General features: G+C 41.5%; 1 protein-coding gene across 2 annotated transcripts in view; it reads left to right on the top strand.

Annotated features, from left to right (window-relative positions):
• LOC106895165 (chromosome unknown open reading frame, human C2orf88) overlaps positions 1–24,492 on the top strand; it is a 35,822-nt gene that overhangs the window by 226 nt on the left and 11,104 nt on the right. The window contains exons 2-6 of one of the 2 annotated variants that reach the window (XM_014954340.1): positions 11,743–11,822; positions 14,004–14,135; positions 18,208–18,318; positions 18,638–18,692; positions 19,930–20,004. The gene's annotated coding sequence lies outside the window, so the exon portion shown is untranslated. The remainder of the gene's footprint in view (positions 1–11,742; positions 11,823–14,003; positions 14,136–18,207; positions 18,319–18,637; positions 18,693–19,929; positions 20,005–24,492) is intronic. The other variant, XM_014954341.1, reaches the window with a different exon arrangement.

Below are 24,492 nucleotides of genomic sequence, written 5' to 3'. Positions count from 1 at the left end.
GATCCGTGAAAGCAAATGCAATCTGAGAGACAGCTTGCCACACTGGTGTACCTTATATATTCCAAGGGGGCTTTTTATACTCCAACTTTGATTAGGCTCATGTCGTCAAACCCGACGATTGGTTGCTGTCCCAACAATGAATCTGGCTGTCAGAGGGTAAAGCCCTGTTGATCACAAGTCACTAGACAGCGTTCAGTTACAGCCAAGGGTGAACTGATTTATCTGGGTGCTTCGTAGAGGATATGTCTTTGCATATTGAAAGGATATATTTCCAAGTATTGTGGGCAGCAGTACTGAAAGACAGCACTGTCATTCTTAAATATATACCAACCGTGTACTTGTACTATCAATCAAGACAGATGTCTCTCTAAACTTGCTTTAGGCTTCTACCAGGTTTTTTTGACATGAAAATTTGTGCTATTTAAAAGAAAATCCCAGGGGATTCCTGTTAGCAGGCAGGGAAAAAATACTTCAGAAAAGCATTGCAAACAGTGCTAACATATATTGTACAACAACTGAAATATACTGAGCAGTTCTTATTTCAGAAAACCTTAATGGGTTTTCCTGCTAGGTGCTGGATAAAGCAGTAGTAAAGGTTTTGTGCATATATGACTCTATCTAAATGCATATCTTTTCTGTTTGTCCCTTTAGCATACAACAAAATCAATAGAACAAATCCCTTACTGAATTAACAGTCAGTTATGAAAAATTAGTTTGTCCCCTCTTCATACTATCACTCTCTCAGCAGAATCCAGGGCAGTAAATTAAATATTGAGAGATCTTTAGAAGCGAAGGTATTTTTAAGCAACTTCTTTAGCTACTCACAGTAATATTATACAGAAGTAACGAAGCTTGCTTTTTCCATTAGCAGTGAAAGTGTTAAAAGGCTTGAAACATTTAAATCTCTACTGTGAGCATATCTTCTTTTTCCATGTTGTCTTTTATTTCTGTTTAAAATGTCTCTGTGTTATGCCAGTTTAAGTGATACCTTTCTGTGCTTTCTCTTGCTTTCTACTCAGGTATTTGTAAGTTCATTAGCTATATTACAGTTTTACTATGCTTTCTGTGTGAGAGAGATACATCTAGACATGATTTTATACTTACAGGTTATGGCTTATAAAAATCTTACAGCAATGTAGTTCATATTTGATGTGCTCTTAGCAAGAATTATAGAATTCACACTTAGTTGGAGAGGTGGGGATCTGGGGGTTCAGCAGAGGCTGTATATTACAGCAAGAAGAAATCCTGAAATTTGTATATGTTGTGTATATTTGGTATCTGTGTATTACAGCAAACAGAAATCCTGGTATTTCATGCAATATGCCAAAGTTTGCCTGTCTAAGTTAGGACTGAATTGTCAGCATCTCACTGACTTTCTCTTCTTTTTTCCATTCTGAGTATACTTAAAAATGTGACAAACAGGGTGTTTTTTGCATATGTTCATGTAGGAAAAATGTTGGTATATAGAAAAATGTGGGTCAGAACTTCCAAAGGGCTTTTTTCTGCCTGGTCATTCATATTATTGTGTATCACCTCTCCAGGGCATGCAAATTCACTGCATAGCACAGAACTAAGCCTAATATTCAGCTCATGACCGGTGACGTAAATCATGAGTATTCAATTGAAATTGATTTTCCTACTGATTTTCCTGGTGTAAAGTTGATGCGAGCGATAGTTGTGTCACACTCACACATTCCAGGCCTCTGGCTTTAGGGTCAGACCCTGATATTTTGATTTCAGCCAAAATTTGTGTTTAAAGCAAGCAGTTGAACAACTTAGCTCCTGAGCATTTGCTTTTTATACCAGTGCAGCTACTCCCAACATGTGATAACATAAATGGGCTCATGGTTCACTGGAGCCATGAAGAAGTCAGGATAGATCTGAATTTGCAGTGGAAACTGCCTGCCCTGTCTATAACATATTTTAAACAGATTCTTGGTGCATTTCAAGTGTTGGAAATGTATTTTGATGGAAGATGCATAGGATAATTTGCAGTGAGAACCTGTTTGAAAAGCAGTGATCCTGTTGGTGAATATTTGAATAGTTCAGGTTGGGTTTTTTTAATTTGTTTTTTTTTACGACAGTGAATTTCATATTAAAACTATTTATTTTTATTTTTATTTTAAATCAGATGATTTAACCAGTTGGGTAGAAAATGGAATCTACCTGCAAGTGACAGGTGACAGGTTTCACACCAGAAGCAGTTTTAAAGAGAACAATGATCCATCAATAAACAGGTGGAAATGACGATGCGGTCATTGGTATGAGAGTAATTAAACTCTCTGGCAGAGTGTGGCTGTCAGGCACTCACGTTGGAGAGGGGACAGGAGAGGTGCTCTGCCAAGCGATGCCCCCAGCACCGAGACTTCTCTCCGAATGTGCTCTGCAGCACCTTGCTCCCTGCTCCGTGGCCACACTGATGCCTGGCCTACTCCTTCTCATTCAGGGTCTTCCCACTTGGGCTGTGGCTCATCATGAGCATGCAGAACTTCAATTGATTTCTCTTCCCCAATCTTCTTCAACAATTCTATTCCCCTTTAGCTTTGATTATGGCTGCAGGACCAAAGTCCTCTCTTGTACACCTGAAACCCCTGTGAGCTCCGAGCAAGAGCTGAGCTTGCTCTCAGCCATCAAGGTGACACGTGGTGGCAAACAGGTCCTACTGAGCACCATGCTTGCTGTTTAGAAGTAGGAGGCAGCAATAGCCGCTGGAGTGGTGACGTAGGGACCACCGACCAAGGATGACAGAAATGCCCCAGAATTCACCACCAGCTGCATGATCAAAAGCAGTATTTTTCCAATATTTCCCTCAGAAAATGCACTTGATATCCCCGTACTCTGACTAACTCCAGGCTGTCAGTAGAACACCTCTCTCTTCATCTTTCTTTGTTGCCGGCTTTTTCTTTTCTATGAGACTGCAAGAATTTGGAAGAGTTTAAACAGTTGCACTTGATCAGGAGCTATTAAAGGATCTAATAATAATAGTAATAATACAATATGCAATTTTTTTTTTCTTTCTGACTTTCATTGTACTGTTTTTGGAGAGTGATGACTCCAAAAGTAGGTGCCAGAGGTGAGAAAAGTGATAAAGTGACCAGGTAAAAATTGTTCCAAAAATCTATTTGGCAAAAAATAATTTAAACAAAAGCCCCCAACGCGTTACCACCAGCAAAACTAAAGAAGAGTTAAAAAAGAAGTGCATATCTTACTGAACTTTATGGTGTTTTAATATTATCTTTGGGATTTGTGTCATTCTACCTGCCGTGCCTGCCAACAGTGAGTAGTATTCCCAAACCTAACTATTCAAAGCTCGTGGCTCAGGCACCTAAAATCAAGCAATGTAAGAATGCTGTTTTCTAAAGAAAAGGAATTGTCTACCTGACCACTTCTCCTCTCCTTTCCCTCTTCCACCAGGAGCTTTTGTACTTGTTGGAAAATCTAAAAATAAAATAAAAAAAAAATAAAAAAAAAAGGCAGGGAAAAAACCCCATACCCAAACCCACCCCCAACAAATTTGACCGATATAGAGGTTTCAAAGAGACTATGTTACTGTGAGTTTTATGGAAAAACAGTGACTCTGTAGAGGAAAAGGAGATTACTAATGCCCTCCCTGAGGAGAAGGCAAACGGAGCCCAACCATTACCCATCCTTTTTGGCAGCCTCTAATTAGCCAATCAGCTTTTGCTGCTTCGTCATTAGTCAGCATGCTGATAGCTCTGGACCATCTACAGTGTGTCATCCCTCGCTGGGCCAGCAACCCAGAAAAGATAGATAGGGAGCAGGATGGGATTTGAGCTTGTTTTGGAGGTGGACCAAGTGGACATGGAAGGGGACCAGGACGTTTCTGAGAAAAGGGAGAGTTACAGGGGTCTGGAGGAGCTGCTCTCGTGGCCAGCAAGGAGAGGGACGTGGGTTATAACCCTGCCAGAAATCAGACGACTTCATCCTGTTGTAGGCTACATTTCCAAACACGTCCTTACAGCCTGCGGGGCCAGAAAGTGACTCTTCTTTTTTTCTGATGTTTAAGTTAAATGGAATAGTTCCAATAATTGATTCACCTCTGAAGGTAGAACCTGAAGAAAAAATCAGGTATTGTGTAATGCACTTAAATCTGTGGTTGCTCTTTACACAGATGTCAAGTCCTACCTCTGAACCAGGTGGCTTGTCTCCTTGGTTTGTCTTATAAGATATAACATTCCCTTTAAGCCATTGTGGAAGATACTCTCTGAGTCACCTTTTCTTTCTCAGTTGTCAGAAGAAATAATTTTGGTTAGAACAGTTCAATTTGAATGGAAGAATTCAGACATATAATTAAATGCAGTGGATTTAAGTGTTTAACTACGAGCCCAACTGCCTTAACTTACCAGGTGCTTGCTCTCAGCCACCTGAATCGCAAGGTAAGTGCATTACCTTGAACCACAAAGCAGATATAGGGCCATGTCTATAAAATACCTGGAAAGAAATCTTGCAGTAACAAAAAGCCTATGAAAACACCATCCCCACCACATGATGTAAAACGAAAGCTGCAGCTACTGTGAGGCAAAAGTAACCACTTCTGAAATTAAACTTATTACCATGAACCGTACATGAAACCTGTAACTAGTATGAACTCTTGCTTTGTAACAAATGCCCTGAAACACTTTATCCTCTGTTAGACATTTATTTTCTTTTTTTTTCCTAGAAAAGCAGTCATACATGCTGACACATGGACGTGTCATTCTTTTGACATACCAAAAAATAAGGAAGTTCATCTTGTTTTCACCAGTTCTGAGTTCTAGGTGTCAGAGAGCATATTTCACTCAGGAGAAGAGCATGCAGGGTGCAGGGTAGGGATGCCCTGGTACAGTGGTGTCTGGGTGAGGGGTATGCCACAACTCCTCCTCAACCCCTGTTCTCCAGTTGTTTTCCCAAGGAAAACCATGATGTCCAGGGATTTGGGATTTGGAGGGGTCTCCCCCAGGGTATACTTGGGTCTGCGTCTGCAGTTGGAGTACCAGAAAAAAATGTTACTCTGTCTGGTGGATGATTTCCTCAACTCCGGAGCTATGGGAGGCAGTAGTGAGTCCTGCCTGCTAAGAAGCTTCTCATGAGCCACACTATGCAAGCATGCGATGGATAAAATGGGAGAAATGGGTAAAACTGGTGGCAAACTGGTGCTATGGCAATTTCAGCCCTTGCTTCACCTCTTAGCTTGCCCAAGAGATGCTGCTGAACGTAGGCTTCGGGGAAGTCATATGGGGTCCCCTTCGGTTCCTGGCTTACTCTTGCCCTTCTGGTCATCTCCTTCCTGCCAACAGCTTTTGTGCTGCCACACATAACTGTGCGTGTGGAATGGGCCAGAAATGCCCTGTCACTTATTTCTGTCCTACATATCCCAATATTTGTTAATTGATGTTGCTCCAGAGCCAACCAGATACACTAATGGAAATGAACTTTAGAAACAGACAGGGAAATATATTTCCATTAGGCTCATTAAAAACATTTAAGGTTGCAGTTATAGTAAAAGCTGCCAGTTTTTCTGAGTTCTTTTGTGTTCAGTATTTTATTCTGCAACCTTCACTATGGTGTCTAATTACCCATCTTATAATAAATCTTATAAAAGAGCCCTGTTAAATACCTGTTTAATTCTAAAGGTTCTCCCCTTGCTGCAGGATGCTATCTTTTCTTTAAAGTTGTAGCTTTTATGCTTTTACCCAGAATTTTTCACATTCATCCTAATGTTCATCTTCAATGTCTTTTAATATCAGCCACTGCATCACTGATGGGAAACCTTGAATTCCTCTAAGGAGCTGTTACTCTACTCGGAGAGGTTTCATTTCTGCATTTGCACAATTAAAGTGCTTGAAATACCAAAATACTTCATCTTGGTATGACTAGCTGCAACAATGCTTGTGTTTTCTCTAAGGCACAACTGTGAAGGGGATTTTCGGCCCTGGAGGTCAGTGATTTGGTATGAGTGGCCTGTCCTCTGCTGGGGTGTTCGGGAACGGCATCTGCAGGGAAGCGAGGGCCACACCACTGAACTGTCTTTTTCCTCTTTTTTTTAAATACACGATGGATTAAAAGCTAACAGATGTTCTTGGCAAAACCAGAAAAACGTGGGTTTTGCAAAACGTGGTGAATTTGACTCTTGCCCGGTGCCATAATGGACTGAATTACTCCACTTTCTTGTTCAGAAGATAGCTACGTGGGATAGATTTGGCTCCTCATCTCAGACTTTGCTGCGCTCCCTGTGGCTTGTGTGCCTCCTTTGCTTTGGCACCACTCCGTGGTTTTGCCTCTGCTGAAAAATGATATAGGCTGAATAATGATGATATAGGCTGAATAATGATGATACAGGCTGAATGGGAACAATCTGTGACACCTGGTCCCTGCTTGTCTATAACTGGTATGTAAAATCACAGCAATATAATGATGTACAGGGGTAGGAACAGCATATTTTTTTTTCCTTTTCTGATTTTTGTAAGCGGAGAAGCTGGCTTTGAAGTAGAGTCTTCCAAAACTCTTAGCATCTGGGACAGTGAATTTGTAAATACATGGAATTCTAATGGGTAAAATTAAAATCCTAGTTTTCTGGGATTGCAAGCCTGGCCCATCACTCCAGCAGTGTGCAGATGTGGTGGCAACACATTTATTGAACTCCTTTTAAGGTGGGACATAATCAGGCACACCGTAATATGTCTGATAATAATATAGTGTAATTATTTCACAATGAAATAGATATTCAAAATGTACATCAGTGTTCTTTCCAGGTTGCTGCCACACCTATCTGGAGCGGCCAGCAATACTCATAGCACTAAACACTGTATAGTGTTTAGAACCATGTTTAAGTGTTACAAACATTAACATTTCAAATGTTAAAACAGCTCCAGAAGTTGTAACGCATTCTTGTAAATACTCTAAATATTGTCTATTCTGTATAAGCCTAAGAATTTTTAGTTGTGCTAAATTATTTAGGCTACTTTAGGAGTCTAGTTTAAACCTGAAACAGAAAGGAAGACTATCTTCAGACTGAGAGTGTCAGATTGTTTAAAATACGTACCGAGAGAAAGGGAGGCAATGAGAAATGTAACAATGTGATTTTGCCCATGAAATTTCTTTCAAAAAATGTTCAGTAATGAAATCCCAGTAAGGAGCAGTAATATCAAACTTTTCCTTTGCAAGGTGCTACATTACACCTCACAGCAACACAGGGCTGATGGAGGGGGGTAATGATTTTTCCTGCCTACGAAGCTCATTTAGGAAAATGGGGATCACAATTCTCACACTTTAGTTGATCTCCTGTCGCTGCTCCAAGCGAGCAGAAAGACTAAGATGAAATTATGGTACAGCTTCTCCTTTCCTTGCTGCCACGTGCTGATCTACAGGCAGTTTTAGACAGGCTAATTTGAGGCAAGAGCCTCTATGATGGAATGGAAAGTGGTGGTAACATTCTCAAAGGAATTCAAGAATGACATTCGGATCCATAGTCATCCAAGAAGGCCTTTGAATCTGGGGGTATTCATCAGCAAAGCTGTTTAATCGACAGCTTAGAACTAGGTTACCTGATTTAACCCTGGTATTAAACACGCTGGCAATGTAAATTCTCAAAAACCCTGTGGAAAAAAAAAACAAAAAAAAAACCAAACAAAAAACCCAGGTAATTTTTGATGCTAAAATATAACATGTTAAAGCTTTCAAAGCCATTTCATAACAAAAGTGTGTAATGGCAAAAGTAGGCACAAAAGATTGTAGCTTCTGATGTAGCTGCTTCTGTTGAATTAAGACCCCAAAGAATCAGGTGGTATCTGTGAAAAACCCTGTACAAAATAATGCAGAGACAGGAAATCATAGAAGCTGCTGTAGGGTTCTAGAAGACAAAGAGCAGATAAGAGACCGAATAAAATTTCTTGATGATTTTGATCCTCATTTGGAGGAGAAATACATAAATTATAAGTTTTGTAATACATGTGGCACCTTTGGAGGATTTTCACGTAACTAGTGCAACTGTTCAAAGGCGTTGGGCCATCCAAGGGAAGAAGAGACACAGCTTTTACTCCCTCTCCTTTTGTATGTCTTTCCTTGGTGGCTGTTTGCTCCCTGTCGATGTAGTCGAGATATTTTGTATTTATGAGCTCCATTATGAAGCATCACAGAAGAGCATCAGCTGAAGGAAAGCAGCCTATGCTGGCTAAAGCATTAGCTTTACTGCCCTTCCCTCTTGGGGAATTGTCTCTGGCTCCTTCAGCAGATGCTTCCAAATCCTCACAATTTAAAGGCTGATGCTTTAAAAATTTACAAGTTTGGTTTTTTGGTGGTTTTGTGTTTTTTTTTTTTCTTGGGTCTTGCAAGCTTTTCTCTCCCATCAGCCTGCTAATTGGCAGCATCAGCCAACTAGTTGATGAGAAACAAGGATAAACCCCAAAAGAATTGACTGTTTGGGGTTTTTTTACCTTCAGCGACAAACCTTCAACCCCCCTGTATCATTCTCAGATACATAAAACCACTTAGGAGTTAACTCTTCATAGTTTTGTAGCAAAGAGCCTGATTATCACGGTATTAATGGATATATGTCCCATAGTCGTGGAAATAACATAAAGCTTTCATATTCTTTATTCACTATGCAAATAATCAAAAGGATGCTTGCAAAACATAGCTCATGTAATAGATCTGAAATATTACATTGGACATTCCTTCAGAGTTTAGTTTTAAGGTGTACTGGCATAACTTTAGCTGGAGCAGGCCTGCTGCTGTTCATGAAGACTGGAGGATGGCTTTTCATGAGTAGAACTGGAAGAGTTAATAGAAAAAAAATATTCCTAGGATACCCAGATTAATAGAGTTATTTGTATGCTACTGGCTTTGTGATAACTGCACAAAGCTTTTTTTAATGTCAAGTGAACTTTGTACCAGGATATTTTTGAGTACACAAATCTGAAGAACTTCAAGCAAGTAGCTCACGACTGTTTCTGAAGTTTTAACAAGGAAAAGAGCCTCTTGCTGCATGCAAAAGCTAAGCTTCTGATCAATTAAAAATGTAATAGTTTGACCAAACCTTTAAGGCTTTCTGGAGCCTATTGATTAAAATGGATGGATGATACAATTAGGAATGCAATGGAAAATGGAAATAAAATTGATGATATCAAATTATACTTTCTACAAATTATCAAAGTAGCTCAACATTAGCAAATTGCAGCATTTTGTCATTCTGTCCAAAGCCTCTAGAACAAAGGAAAATGAATTAATAGCTACTGAATTTTCAGTTGGCTGCTTTGCTAATTCTAAAGTTTGATTGATGTAAACTAATGACTTGTATCAATAAGTCTGAGAAAACTGTGTGGCAAATTTTAATATCCTTGTAATAACTTGGTAGAGAGAAATTGCTGCACCAGATCCTGAACTGTGTTAAAAATACTACGTTTGTATTTATGTAGTTGTAGGGTTTATGTATACATATATATATATGTATATAAATAGGTTTTACTTAGACATTCAACAAAAAGGGCAGGTTCTCTGCTCAAAAGCTTGCTCATTTTTTTCTTACTACACTGGTTGGCTTAATAAAAGAGATTGCCTTTCTGTGTATCTCTTCCATCAGTCAGTCAGGCATTAGCTGGGAGAACCATAATGTCACTAAATATTTTCCAGAAAGTGAAGAGTGTGCATTTCTTATAAGAAGTAAGGTCTATCAAAATAATAAGAAGGAATTACATATTCCTTCTTACTGGATTAAATGTATGTCTGTTGTTCATATAGGAAGAATGTTGTGCTTAGAAATGCTAATTATTTAGTGACAGGCACATCTTCTTGCACTTTCAGGCTAAGACCACGCTGAAGGATCTCCTGCACCAGAAGGAACAACTGCTTTAGGGTCCCAGTGGCCTGGCCAAACCTTTCCTCTTTCTGTGCAGAAAAAGAAAAATCAGCCAACGGTACAGGGGTGTTTTTTCACTTCAGGTTTCTCACAGCGTGGTCCCTGTAGAGCTTTTAATTCAATATCAGAGCAGACAACACAAGAACTCCTAATCACAGGAATTTGTGGAGGGTGAGGAGAGACTGACAGGTGTCTGCAGCTCCCTGCTTTCTGAAGTTACAGCTCCTGAGCACAGGAACGGTGACTCCTCCCAGCCACAGGTTGTGGTGATGTTAAACAAATATTTCTCCATCTTCCAGCAACGGACTGAGCTTGGACCGTGTTATTTAAACTTTAATTTGCGGGGAGGTCAGAATTCCTCTTGTGATAAGGTATGTAGCTGAGCTTTGCCTTGGGGGGCAACTCTCCTCACCCTTTTTTCTTCCCCAGAAGTACAAAGCAGGTGCCAGAGGCAGGGGAGACGAGAAGAGCTGGAACCAGTTTGCCCAAATGCACTGGCGCTGCCTCGTTTCAGCTGGTGTTGAAGGTTGGTTCTGAGACATGGCTAAAGAACTGGTTTTATCTCATCTGCACGGCCTCATTTGCTTCCCACAGCAAAGGTGAAATACCCCTCACAGTTTGCATCCTGATGCTCTGTTCACAGGGTATTTCCACAGAAGCAGCCATTGTGAAATAGGGTGGGGTTGGTTTGGGGTTTCTCTGGAAAACCTCTTCTGGTGTTCCCCAAAGGATCAGAGGAAGGGCAGGTGTTTGAAGAAAACCACAATGAAACAAAAATCTCGTTAATGAGTAGTAATCAATAAGAAAGCCAATGAGGCTCAGGACAGCTCTTGTGACTGTCAGAGGAGCTGCATGCCTCCAGAGCAGGTTTTGCATCCGCAGGACCTAAGAATTCGGGTTATTTTCATTCCAATTCAAACAAGCCTGGTAAGCTTCTCCTGCTTTTGTTAAGATATAATGCAAATAACTTTTACATGTCTCATTGTTGAGACATTGTTGACTCTCAGGGTTATATTCTTGAATCTAATTCAGCCATTCTGTAACCTAAGAATTGACATTCAGTTAATTTATATTTCTGTGCTTACTAGTAGCTATTTCCTTAATATTTATGGGCATCTTTTTCGTCACATTCACACAGCTGTACCCGGAGGGGTACAGGGAATGCAAACTCTGCTTCTTGAATCATGTTCCCCCTCTTGTCTTTCTGTTCTCTCCTCTGTTTTTCACCAATTTTTTTTCCAGTGAAACTGTCATTAAGCTGCGTATTCTTTGAAATATGTTCTTTTCTGTTTTCTGCTGTTTAATTAATAAGCCACCCATTTTGACCGAGGCTGTGAAATCAGAGATAATGTGCATGTGTTTTAACTTGCACTTGCATGTGCAAGTCCTTCAAGTCTGCCGTAAAATTTGTTTTCTTTACCAAAGTAGGCACTAGGAAATCATATAATCCTCAAGAAATCTCAGTAAGCAAAATAACCTGCCACCTGGCAGCTCTCCACCTTGATCTCTGATAAGGACTGGTTTCAGCGTCGAAGCATGAGATCAAAAATCCTTTCCAAACTTTCAGGTGCGCATTACGGTCAATTTCTGTGTTCTGGGTCTGCTCTGAATCCACTACAGAGGTAGCATCTCCTGTGGGCTGACTAGGTAAAGTGAGAGGTAAAGAGATTCATCTTTTTCTCACTATGGAATTTCCTGCCTTTCCAATATATGGTCTATTGTTCTTTTTTTTATGGGAAACAGAAAACAGCATTTTCTTACCTGCCTCCTCTGTTCTACGCATAACTTTAGATAATTTACCGTGTTCTTTCTTTTCAATAGTAAATAGCTCTGCTTTTTCAATACCAGTGTTTCAGCCCTGTATAATTTTTTTTTTTTCCCTTCTCTAGGGTTACTCCGTGAGGAGTTCGTTTCCTTAAGATGGAGTAATCAACAATATTCTGCAAATGCCTGCAATATTTCAGTCAAGGTAACATATTGATTATACAGCTGTAGATAAACTATAGGTGTCTTATATTTACCCTTTCCCAGTATTTGGAAGTTACAAAAACCACCTGCACGTTGAGCAGAAGTTTTTAATTGAGCTGTTCACAGTGGCATCATCTTTATAATACTAAATAATAATAATAATATATAATAATAAATAAAAATGTAATATATAATAACACTTTTTTAAAAAGTATAATAAACATAAACCCCTGTAAGCTTTGCAAGTCATTCAGTTCTTCCTTCTGGCTGGCTGTGTACTCAGTACTCCCAGCTGAACAGTTTGCTCTATACAGCTGTTTGTCTGGAAGGCAGAAAGTGAAAGTATTTTTCCCAAATCGCTTCCAGTTTAGCTATGGGCAAATCTCATGAGAAGTGCAGCTCTTAAAAGCAGTGTTAAATTGTTCTGCTTTGGGTGGTGCTGGCTGCCTCCATGGCATGGAAGTTTCTTGCATCTAATGAGAAATTTGCACAGGTTACATTTGCCTAAAGAATGTATTATTGAGTTTTTTAAAATACTGCACTTGAGTTTACCGGGGTGATAATTGCAATACTAAATAATTTTATCAGTGACATCCCTCAAACATACTTTAACAGTGAATGAGAACCAGAATTTTCTCAAAGGTGAGATTGCATCATGTAGACTTTGATTTTCTATACAAGATCTTAAATCTACCTTTCTGTACGAGGTAAAAGAAAAACCTAACGTTGTTTTTACCAGTACCCAGTGGTAAACAGACTTTGTTACCTTTACTAATAGTCGGTGATGATTTCCAGAAGTGGCTGAGAATCTTCCAAAATGTCTTTTCATGACTGCTGTAGCGCTGAGTCTTTGGGGTCTTGATTTTGGGGATGAGGGTGGGGTATGGATACTCCTGCAGTGCAGTATTCACCAACAGGCCTGTGCAAACACCTCTAACATCCTGAAATCCAGCGAGGGGAGGACAAAGCACAAAACCTTACTTCTAGTTTTCTGCTAGGGAGAACAAAGAAACTGTATCAATATCCAAAGAGATGCAAACATTTTTCAACCATTTTTTTAAATTCATGCCTATAACACTGACAGAGCCAAATGCAGAGATGTTATAGCATCTCTGAAAGTGGCTTTCTTCTTTCAAAGGACAAAATAACAATACTAAATTTGAAGCATAATACAGACTTTAAAAAGTCACAGTGCTAGTTGAAGAGACAGAATCTTGTGTGCACTTCCATTTTCTAACAAGCACATACACAAAGCCATGAGTAAATATTAATAAAACCTGACAAAATATCACTAAAGACAAAATATTCCAAAGGCAGCATTACTGAAATCTTTTGAAACTGAATTAAAAAATCATATGGGCTTCCAAAGGCTGTGTGGATCAAGCCCTAAGAGAAGTCAGCACTTGACTTAAGTTCCAGTGGCCTTTGCCCTTTTGCATCAAGCAGGAGCTTCTTCCAAAAATAATTTCCTGAATGCAAATGACCTCTTATAGCACTTATTACTTAGGGTGTAATGTTTGAAACAGAAGTGAACCTTAAATTAGTTGAAGAACACATATGAAATTTGCAACTTCTAATAATAGTGAAGCAAGTCTTCCACATGTTGTTATAAATTTCAGTCCAAGATGATTAACGTGGCTCACAGGCTGCTCTTGTAAGATGATAGAAGAGATATTTTTGCTGCCTCTCCTAAGAGGGCTAGTGTTTCAAAATTATTTCCGAACAAGCATCTTCCAAGTGAGAGAAGTTTCTCATTTTTTTCCTTACCTTAATAAAAAGGTGATGAACACTCTCTTCTTAACTGTGTCATTATATGAACATCAAACAAATATCATGACAGTATGATGGGGTAACTGTGTGTATGTGATAGCCATGAAATAATGTTATAATCACTAATACAAGTCATTAATTTTTTGGTTTTGCTGTCATTATGTTTGAAATAGAGTGCTTGTATTGTAAGTGTGGAGGGAATCTCACAAGTAAATTCAACAGGTCTATCTCCATTCAAAGTTATTTGGACATATAGTAGGTTTCTATCTAGTATATTTTAAATCAATTCTGTCAAAAGACTTTAGAAAAAAATATAAATTCCTTTATTAATAAAATCATGCCAATAGTAAATTGGGTAGCAAGTTATTTACAGCAATAAACCAATTGTAGTGGCCTGGGATCTTTCTTTCAGCACAGAAAAATGCGACTGGCAAAGCTCAAAGGATCCGTCTGAGCAATGAAGAAAGGTTATTTGGTTTCAAAATCTTGAAACTTGGGTCCTGGCTCTACTGAAATCATTGAAGTCTGCGTCTCACTTAGACAGGTATGACTTCATCTCTTCATTATATGAAATCTTGCTCTAGGGAGTGACTGACAAACCGAAGGGACAATTTTCTGCTTCTGTTCTCCAGGTTGTTTGGGTGACCTTGGACAAATCAATGTAGTATTTCCCATCCAATACCAATAGCAGTAAAAGCACTAATTGCAACTATCTGCTATCCCAGTTGCTGTGTTAAGACACTGGAGCCAACTCCAAATGAGTTGACACATCCCTGCCATCAGTCCAACACAGGGCCATACAGCACAGAGCAGTGAGCTGTGCCCAGAGCTATACCCCAGCCTGTTCAGAGCCAGCTCAGATCTCTCTGCACAGCCCTTCACCATGTGCACACGTTAAGTCTACACAATTTCCAAACTTCCCCACCCGTCCCCCCTCATTGCCCCCCATTTCCTCACCCTTAAAAAGTGAATATCATTTTCCACTTGGAAGATAGTTGTGATAACAAAAGGTGTGATGTTGCAAGGTGCTGCCCTGAGGAGATGTCTGTAAGCACAGTGGCAGCGAGGTAAGGAGATGGCAAGTGTTTACAGGCATTAAGAGGTTATTTAATTAGAGATAGTAAGTGATGCTCTTTGTAGATAGATTAAAAAATACTAAATATCCTTGTTTGGCTGAAACTATTCATCCTGATTCATCCTCTCTGATTCAGAAGAGCTGAGGCCTGAAATGTGTTTCTGTCTGTGTGCACCATTGACGCTGGCTGAAAAGAATTTGTCAGACCCTGTGTGTTTGTGAGCTCTCGCTGACCCACTGAACTTTAGCTCACTAAATGCAGGCTTGTTTTGGAGCTAAGTGACACAAGTTTTGCTGTGGAAATTGCATCCAGTTGTTGGCTTTTCATCACAGAGTCTGTATTTGAATAAATTTTTCCAGTTAGTAAGATGCCACGCTGCGTACAAGTAGGGTCATGAACTTTGAACTCTGTGAGATGAACAATGTTTGATTCAGGCATTCAAAAGCAGGCTTGGGGTAATGGGAAGAAGGGAGAGCCAGAAGGAGAGTGAAAAGTTACTCAAGTTAAAGAGTGACTTTCCAATATGAAGCTGTAGGGTTGTTGGCAGACCACCTGGGATAGGGTGGCCTCGCCAGATTTTTCACTACCCATTTGTCCCCCTGAAACTTGTTTGGTGACCCATTTGTCTCCCTTTTCTGTATTAACTACTTGATCAAACCAGAAAATGTAGCCATGTAACGTTGTGCTGAAACTGGGCACAAAACAGCTCTTAGGTTTATGAGCTACTGGATCATCACAGATTATTTGTGTATAAATATATATATATAGGAACAAAATTATATATCTGTGTATGTTACCTTGTTGAAACTTGGGACTACATCCCAACCTGGTACGATGCAGGATGTCTGATGCTTCTTGAAAAATGTGCTTTATGAGAGCCAAAGGCTGAACCAAGTAGGCTTCATTCTCATATACTACTTTATGACATTTTTCTTGTGTACGTTTCTGCTCGGAGATCAAAGGCAGCATCAGTTAATACCAACTGAGATGTGTGGTTTTGTAAGCCAAAGATTACTAGAAAATGGAGGGAGATTGGAACCACCACCAGAGGCAAAATCTGTAGCTTTGGGGGTTTTTGGCAAGCCCCTATAAATTTGAATTTTCCTGTTGGGTTTTTGTGGGTTTTTTTCCAGTCTAAATCCTGTAGGCCAGTGCTTAGGCATCACCTCTCAGTCCATTCTGGCAGTGAACTTGTGGACACTAATTTTTACTCTAGCCTCTGACTCTCCCCTAGCTTAAGCCCTAGCTCAGCATGGCAGCCCCTGCCAGTCCCAGACCTACAAGCACACCCACCACCTGAAATCCATTTTCTTCTTTGCCATTTTGTGGTTGTAGAGAATATTTCTATTTATGACCTCCACAAATATTTTATTGCATCTTGCTGTTTGATCTATGTATGGTCATAAGTTTGACTGTGTACAAGGGCTCTGATTTTAGGATTATGCAGCTGAAAACCTCTTGACACAGTGGAAAGGATATCAAATATTGGATAGTAGCTCAAATAAGATGAGATAATTAGATCATTAGGGTATTGGATAATATCTGTGGGTATCAAAATATTTATTTTGTGAGGTAATCACCATGACAGTTCTTTGTCAGGAAATTAGGCTTTTCTGAAAATTAATTTCAAATTTATCTTCTCATTTCAGTGACAGTTGAAGTCATTTTGTGACTTTATAAAGGAATTTATTTGACATTTGTGCTGCAAAAGGTGATGTTGGTGTATGAGAGAAAGTACATAGGGTTTGATCTCGGCCAGCAAGACAATTTAGGGAAATGAAACAGTCTTCAGCAGCAGTAGCTCTGATTCAGTCACCCATAAATCTCCCCGAGGGATGTGCATCCTCGGCACCCTTCAGTCTTTACCCTGGTGTAGCTTCTGAGGGAGTCTCTACCCCAGCTTCTTTTTAAGGTATCTTCTGGCTCATTTCCTATTTGAAAATCCATTTGCTGTGTGCTCAAAAGGAGTCAGTTTTTCTGCCTGTTTCATTAGTGCATTAGTTCAGCCTGCACCGACGGGTGAGTCTGTGGTGGTCTCCCCTTGGGCTGCCTGTGCTGGGCGGGCAGCTGAACAACAGATGAAATAGATTTTCATTTGATTCTGTGAAAAGATATCCCTTAAAGTGCAGGGGACACATGCCTGCCCTCAAGGAAAAAAGGGGAGAAGTGGGCCAGGCTCTTAAAAGAGCAGGAGACGTTACAGCAGCAAGAGTCCCCCCTTTCACCAGTTTGTATGGCTGAATTTCTCAACTTTGGGAAACTGATCTAGGCACAGGTGGTTTGGTGACTACAGTTTTGGTTTCCTGGTACTACAATCACTAGGAAAAACTCTCCATTTCATACCCATTCATCATCTTTAGCCTTGTCCATAAAAACACATGAAAAGCACGTTTCAGGGAATGTATTAGTTCTTAGGGGGACAGGCTGATCTACTCTGAACAAAGCTGGGATGAAATAATGTGGTGGGTTGACCCCGGTCAACAGCCAAAGAGCCACATGGCTGCTCATGCCCTCCCCTCTCCTATGTCTTCGGAAAAGAGAAGGCAGGCAGGGAGATCCATGGATGGAGATAAAGACAATTCACCAGGTGAAGCTGAAGCCAGGGGTGCAAGCAAAGCAGAGGAGCAGTTTGGTCACCACTTCCCACAGGCAGGCAGATGTTTAGATGCTTCTTGGGAACGAGGACTTCAGCGTGGGGTACTTAGGAAGACAAACACCACCACCACAGACCTTCCTCCTCCTTTCCCTGAGCTTGTATTGCTGAGCACAACATCACAGGGTATGGGAGAGCTCAGGTCAGCTCTCCTGGTCATGTCCCTCCAAACCTACTCACTGCAGGAGGGGAAGAGTGGGAAAGAGAGAAAGCCTTGACTGTACAACTGCTGCTTGGCCATAGCCAAAATATTGGTGAGTTATCAGCACTGCCCTAGCCACAAATCCAAACTGTGGCACCCTACGGGGCACCATGGAGAAAGGTAACTCCATCCCCACCACACCCAGGACAAATGCAAAGCCTCTCACTCCTGTTTCATGTTTGTTAACCTTCTTTAGATGTTCCTTGTAATGATGGTGATCTTAGTGTGAAAATTGGAAGGTAGAGATGTTGGTACACCATTCCTCTGAAACACGTTACTTCACATTAATTATATTAATGTCCACAGATGCTCCAAGATTCGGAGCAGCAGGGTCTTGGCGTGTCACTTTATCTGCTGATCCATGGCTTTGTCTGCAGCAATGTGTGTTTTTATCTCCCTTAAAAGCAACTTCCTACTTAATATTTTATTTTTAATATCTTGTGGATTGGGAAACCTGGGAGTAATGCTTATTTTGGAGAAGGGACTGTTATGGGAAGGTTAAGCTCTTAAATTCCTGTTATTTCTCTGTAATATTTCCCCTTGTGTGGCAATTTTTGTATGGCTACTGCTTTGCTGCTCTCCTCGGGGCTCTTAGGCTTGGCATGTCAGTGACCATATTCAGTGGGATTTTGCTTTTTTGGCTGGATAATATTCGACTATCACAAAGCTATAATTTCTGGTTTAGAAAGAAGATGGTGTTGTTTGCAGCCTCGTGTCCCAGAGAAGCCTGATGTGACGTACTGCAGTGCACATCCCGAAGTTTGAGTTTATTCTAAGAGAGATGCAAACGTAAAAGGTTTACCCGCTTTCTGTCTGTCCAGCTTCTCAGCTGACTGTCATTCTGGTGGGCGGCTTTGCAGTGGCAAAGCTCTTTTGATCCTCTTTGCAATATTCTAATGCCTCATGTTCAGTTAATCCCCTGGCTGTGCTGCTGCCTGGCCTTTGCATGGCTGGTTTGCATGTCCTCCCCTGCTTCATGCTTGACTGCTGTTAGATACTGATTTAAAAAAAAACAAAGAAAAGAGGACTTGCAGACAAATTAGGAATATTTCTCTGGTTGGTATAGTGCCTTATTAGCGAAGCGTAAATAATATTTGGTATTTACTGTTTTCCAGGTTTGTGTTTCCTAGTCCTGCAGGCGGGGTGAGGATGGTCTCTGCTCACAAAGAGGTAGGTGTGTGGCTGCACAGGCGGGAGCAAACCGTACCTGAGCTGCTGCCAGGCACTGGGGTGGCTGAAGCCACGTGTCTTTCTTAGCTTATGGTCTTGCTGCTGACCTCCTGCCAAACACCATCTCCAGCTTTGTATGTAGACTGAAGCAGAAGGTATTGCTGCCTCTTTCCCCCAAAGCTCCTGGGGAATCGCTTCTGCTTCGTTTTTTCCTTCATGATGAACGTGCAGTGCTGCTTTGGTGATTTTGTGCTTGGCTTCTGTATACACCACAGAGGGAGCCATCGTTTAGAAAGGCTTCTTAAATAGTTATTGCCATGGCACCAAGATGAGCCACAGACATGAGGCTGGTGTTTGCAATTCCCCAGGGAATGTGGTTTATTCCTCTACAGAGCCCGAGTCAGGGCTCACCACCAGTGAGTCTTGGAAATGGTCAACCTCCCCCCGCTGGAAGAAATTCCACTAGTCTGGAAAATTGTCATCTCCAATGAGAATTAATAGTCAGAATTGTTTTTAAAGATTTCTTGGCTGCTTCTGAATTCCTCAGGTGTCTTCACTGCACCTCTACTCAGAGGCACTGCCTGCCCTGCCTTTGGGGAGCTGGGGAAATTCAGAGAGCCCCAGGGCATCAGCGCCACCCCCTGCTGTAGGACAAAAGTTTTGTGGGCTCCGTCTGACTTAATGTTTTCTTGTAAACTTTGTCTTCTCTCTTCTACAAAAACCACCAACATATTTTCTTAATGGGGTCCTTTTAATAGTATTTCAATGAGATGCGGTATAATATGTTTTAATTACAGATTTTATCAAACAACCAAGATGCATTTTGTGAATTAACTTCTGTTCTAAGGATTCCTAAAATTGCCCAGACTTCCACTACAAACTTTCTATTAATTTCTGGATTAATGGCTACCGCCCATTGAAAGAAAAGAATCCAACAAGTATTACATTCAGTTGGATAAAAAATTGTGCTGTACAGAAATGTGTAATTTATTTTATAACCCCTCTTCTGGTTTATTCTTGTTGCTGTTAAACATAGTTGTTATATGGGAGAAAAGAATTAATACCCACACGTTACATCTCATTTGGGCAGAGTCTCTTTATAGTCTAACATATTGTCGTAATTAACTTTTTAGCACATTTGTAAGTATCTAGACAAGTTCTAAGTAAATAATGTTGTTTCTTCACACAAAAGTTGGCAAATAAGGTGGCTTAAATAGTTCCAAATGTTTTTGCACAGGTGCTGGTGACTGGATGGAATGAATCACTGCAATTCAACCCCTACCCACTGAAATACAGCAGCACACGCTGAAGTGTAAGTACATGAGTAAAACTGAGCACAGGGGCTTCAAGTTCTGCTGCTAAATGGGGTATCATCTTACCTGGTTTTTGGGGGTGAAAAAAAAAGTCTTTCTCCAAATATCTCATTGCAGTCATGATGAAGACTGATGATAATAGTCAGCTGTTCTCACATAGTGCTGGGGGTTCACTAATGTGTATGAAGTTCAGTGAATATACTGATGGATCATGTTGTTTTTCTCCTCTGAGCCATAGCAGTATGTGCACATTCAAGTAACCAAAAAAAAATATCTAATTAATAGCAATGGGTTAAACACTGTATTTTAAATATTCAGGATCTCTTCATACAAGAAAGTGGAATTAAGGTTTACATTTATATTCCAAACTTGAAGTTAAAAACTATCAAACCCTTATTTGAGAACAGGAGGATGGGATGTTCCAGAAATAATTGTGATCTAGAAATCAATGTTGTGCCCTAAGGTTTGGAGCAAATGTGCAATCACCACTGTCATGTAGTTTTGTAGTAACAGAGTTGAAAACTAGGGCAGCCCTGAGTGATTTCTGCGGCCTGTGCTCGGGCATTCTCTAATCATACTTGTCCTTACTTTTAATCAACGCGGTTGCAGACGTGACGGAAATACTTTAAGAAAATACGAGCTCTAAGAAAAGGCTTTGGTAAATCTCAGTTGTGCACAGAATATGAGAGCAATGCGTAATGAAACAAGAATCGTAAAAAAACCAGGAAAAATCGGTAGCTGAGGGAGGGAACAGCTTTCCCATCAACAAAGTTTTTTAAAATAGAGCATTTCTTTTAAAGGCAGTGACTTAACCTATAAAGCTAGTTATTGCACTGAAGCAGACCTACTTTGCATCATGGTTTGGATTGTGAAACTCTACCAAAGTACCTTATGGCAAGGCCGTCAGAGCACATTGGGTAAAACTTAGAGGCTTTTGGATTATTCAGAGATTTTAGTCGATGAGAAAACTTTGGGGTTTTTTTAGCTCTTCATACTCTATATTGATGCTTTTCAGCCTGCATAACATTTTCCAACCCGTCCAGTGAGTGGATTACTGCACGTATAAATAGATTTTGGAAAGTATCACGTGACTGTGGGCATGCTGGGGGGGGGGAGGAGCTACTGGGGCAAAGAATACTTGTCCTAACTTCCCTTCTTTAACTCTTCTACTGAATTGGAAACCTGTGCCTCCATAAAGCCCTATGTTAAAAAAAAAAACAAAAAACAACACCAAAGCAAAAAAAACAAACAACAAACCAACCAACCCCAAACAAAAAACAAACAAAAAAACGCAAAACAAAAAAAAACAACCCCCAACTAATTGAGAAATGGAGTAAGTGTGAATTGGTTCAGCCAGCAAGTGGTGACCAGGGACTGAGCTGGTGGTTGGATCTCTGGTTGGATCCAGTACTCCTCCAGGGAGTTTTGTACTCCTTTTGGAATGCCACCATTGGAGAAACTCGTTAAAAGCTTGCCACGTCTGCTACAGAGGTTGGCAAGTGACAAATTATGCACCAAAAGCAGTAGGTTAGCACTTTTTTACTGAAGTCCCTCTGAAACTTCAGCACAGCCATAGCCATCACCTAGCCCAGTAGCCGGTCACCCTGCCAGCAATGCCAATAGTAGCACCATTCGGTGACTTCTTTGGGTCAGTTTGCAGCATTTTCCTCCCTTTGCCAGCCTATTTATGCTGCGTGCACCTTATTGTCAGGAAACGTTTGTATCCCTCTGGGGACACCCAAGCGGTTGTCAGGTGTGTGCAGAGCAGGGAATGTCAGGCATTTGGAGAATTCTGAGTATTTTATAGGAAGATCTAGCAGAATCTAATAAGTAAATAAATTAATATAAATAGCTAATAATAAATATCAGATCTTTTGACAACCAAAAGGTCAAACTTGGTTCAAAACGATTTCTCCTGAAGGGAGAATGCCTTCCTTACCCCTACAGGACAGTGCTTTCAGCCACTCAAATTGGGGAGAGGGGTGTAAGAGGCAGCACTTTTTGGGAAACCGAGTCCCAGGAAAGGCTTTGGTGCCAGTGTCCTCCCAGACCAGTCTGTGCGCAGCAGGGGCTCCTGCACCCTGGCTCCTGGGGACCCTGGGGACCCGTGGCCCTGCTCTCTGGGTGACTGGGTACCTCAGATTTGGGCACTGGGGTTCTCAACCCCACAGCACCTGTGTCTGGCCCCAGCCTCCCATGTTGAAATGCTTTAGGAGCTAAATATTTCATAGGCTGCCTGGTCTGTGCCTGGTGCTAGTCATTTCAAACGGATGCTCCGCGGTTAAAAAGACTGGCTGCTTTGCTTGAGCCAAACATAATAAGCTGTCTCGCATACTCCACAGCTAATAAAACATTAAATATATTTTGGCACCCACAAATAAATACCGGTTTGAAATTCTCATCACACGTACCTCCCTCTCCTTAACTCCATTTGTGTGTGTGTGTGTGTCCCCTGCTTTACACCGAAGTGCTGCGTAGTGTTTGTAAAGATAGTCATAATTTAGTTATGAAATTTTTATTTAAAAACTGTATATAGTTTAAAAATCACTGTTGTAAAAATACTGCTGCGTTAATGCAAGGGAACCGTGCCTTTCCACTACTCTGTCTTCTTTTATTTCTCAGGGCTGTGATTTGATTTGATTTGCTCACCCACCCACCCACCCAGAGGAGAACTCAGTAATAAAACATCAGACCAAAATCCACCCAGGTCAGCGGGTCCCCAGTCAAAGCTCCCTGAGATCAAAGGATATAGTGCCTCCAGCTTTAATAGGCTTTGGGTCAAGCTCCTCAAACCTGCTCCTGCAAACGCTTGCGTCCACTGCTGCCTGGGAAACTCAGCGCTTAAAAAATGGCAGGTGTGAGGAACGGGAGCTGGTGTCTGTACCTGAGGTTGTCTCCCTGGGAACTGCTGCTGCTGGGAGGGCTGGGCTTCACACCCCCAGCCTGATAACCCCAGAAACCCTCCCTGCAGTCTCTGAGGGCGGTGTGGTGATGGGGCCAGTCTTTCTTCAGTGCCTGCCCAGTGACAGGGCAAGAGGTAGTGGGCACAAACCTGAGCATGGGAAGTTCCATCTAAGCATGAGGAGGAACTTCTTTCCTGTGAGGGTGGCAGAGCTCTGGAACAAGCTGCCCAGAGAGGTGGTGGAGTCTCCACCTCCTGGAGACATTCAAAACCTGCCTGGACACGTTCCTGTGCAACCTGCTCTGGGTGGATGTTCTTTGATAGGGGCGTTGGACTATATGATCCCAGAGGTCCCTTCTAACCCCATGTGATTCTGTGACCCAGCAGCTACATTTATAATAGCATTTTTCTCTACTAATATTACCAGTATGGTGTTTTGATTGGCTTTGATAATGTTGCAATAGATGCCTCAGCTGGCTGATGGCTAACTGGAAATATGTTAGAACCCTACCTGACGATAAAACTGTTGCCTAAATCCATAGGAAGACTTCACCACAGCTCAGCACCAGCGTTTAAAGCCAGTGCTGCTTCCACCAAAGGGCAGGAGACCCCCTGCCTTTGGACCGGGGCCCAGCGTGAGCCTCGCGTCCCGAAGCACTGAGCTGGTCACCACTGCCACCAGGAGACCTCTGCCACGTCCTGGGGCCCTGCTGGCCAGCCCCAGCCAGGTGTGAGCCACAGGGCTCCCTCCTGGAGGTGACCCATGCCCGAGCTGGCTTTGATGTCAAGGCTCCCCGCAGGCAGGAGGAACCCTTTCCCTGAGATGTCTGTCCATGGCCTCTCTTGAGGAATATTTTTTTTTCATTTTTAGCACCGCTTTTATCTTAGAAAAATTTAAATTATTACTTTAGTTTGCTCAGCTCCTTCATTCAGGAAGCTTTCTTCTAGGATGGGGGTGTTTCTTAAAAAGCTGGGGTACAGTTACTGATCTTCTGTCCTTGGGGGTGATTTGGTGCTGCTGGACAGGACAGGACAGGGCAGGGGGCAGGCTGCCCAGGCCTCCTCCCTGGCCTTTCCCATGGGTTTCCTGGGCTCTCCCCCGTGCCCAGCTGGGGCCAGTCCGTGTTTTGCCAAAGGGCTCCATCGAACGTGCCATTTCCATAACCATGGGCTTTTATATGGGAACCCCCTCCTTTAATCACAGAATGGTTTGAGTTGGAAGGGACCTCAACGATCATGGAGTTCCAACCCCCCTGCCCTGGGCAGGGACACCTCCCACCAGACCAGGTTGCTCAAGGCCCCATCCAGCCTGGCCTTGAACCCCTCCAGGGATGGGGCATTCACAGCTTCTCTGGGCAACCTGTTCCAGTGTCTCACCACCCTCACAGGAAAGAATTTCTTCCCAATATCCAAGTAATAGATAATAATCTTTAACAGATCTATAGATATCTAATAGATAATAACCTTTAAGAGCGCTTCCCCTCCTTGGTTAAAAGGAGAAGCCAACAAGAGGCGATTTTCCTGGGTGAATTTTTTTCCCCGTTTTTTTTCCCCTGTATTTTTCCCCCTGTTTTTTTTCCCCTGT

Source organism: Calidris pugnax, unplaced genomic scaffold (assembly GCF_001431845.1).
Source record: "Calidris pugnax isolate Ruff unplaced genomic scaffold, ASM143184v1 scaffold103, whole genome shotgun sequence".
NCBI lineage: Eukaryota > Metazoa > Chordata > Aves > Charadriiformes > Scolopacidae > Calidris > Calidris pugnax.
This window is presented reverse-complemented; position numbering and strand designations above follow the sequence as displayed.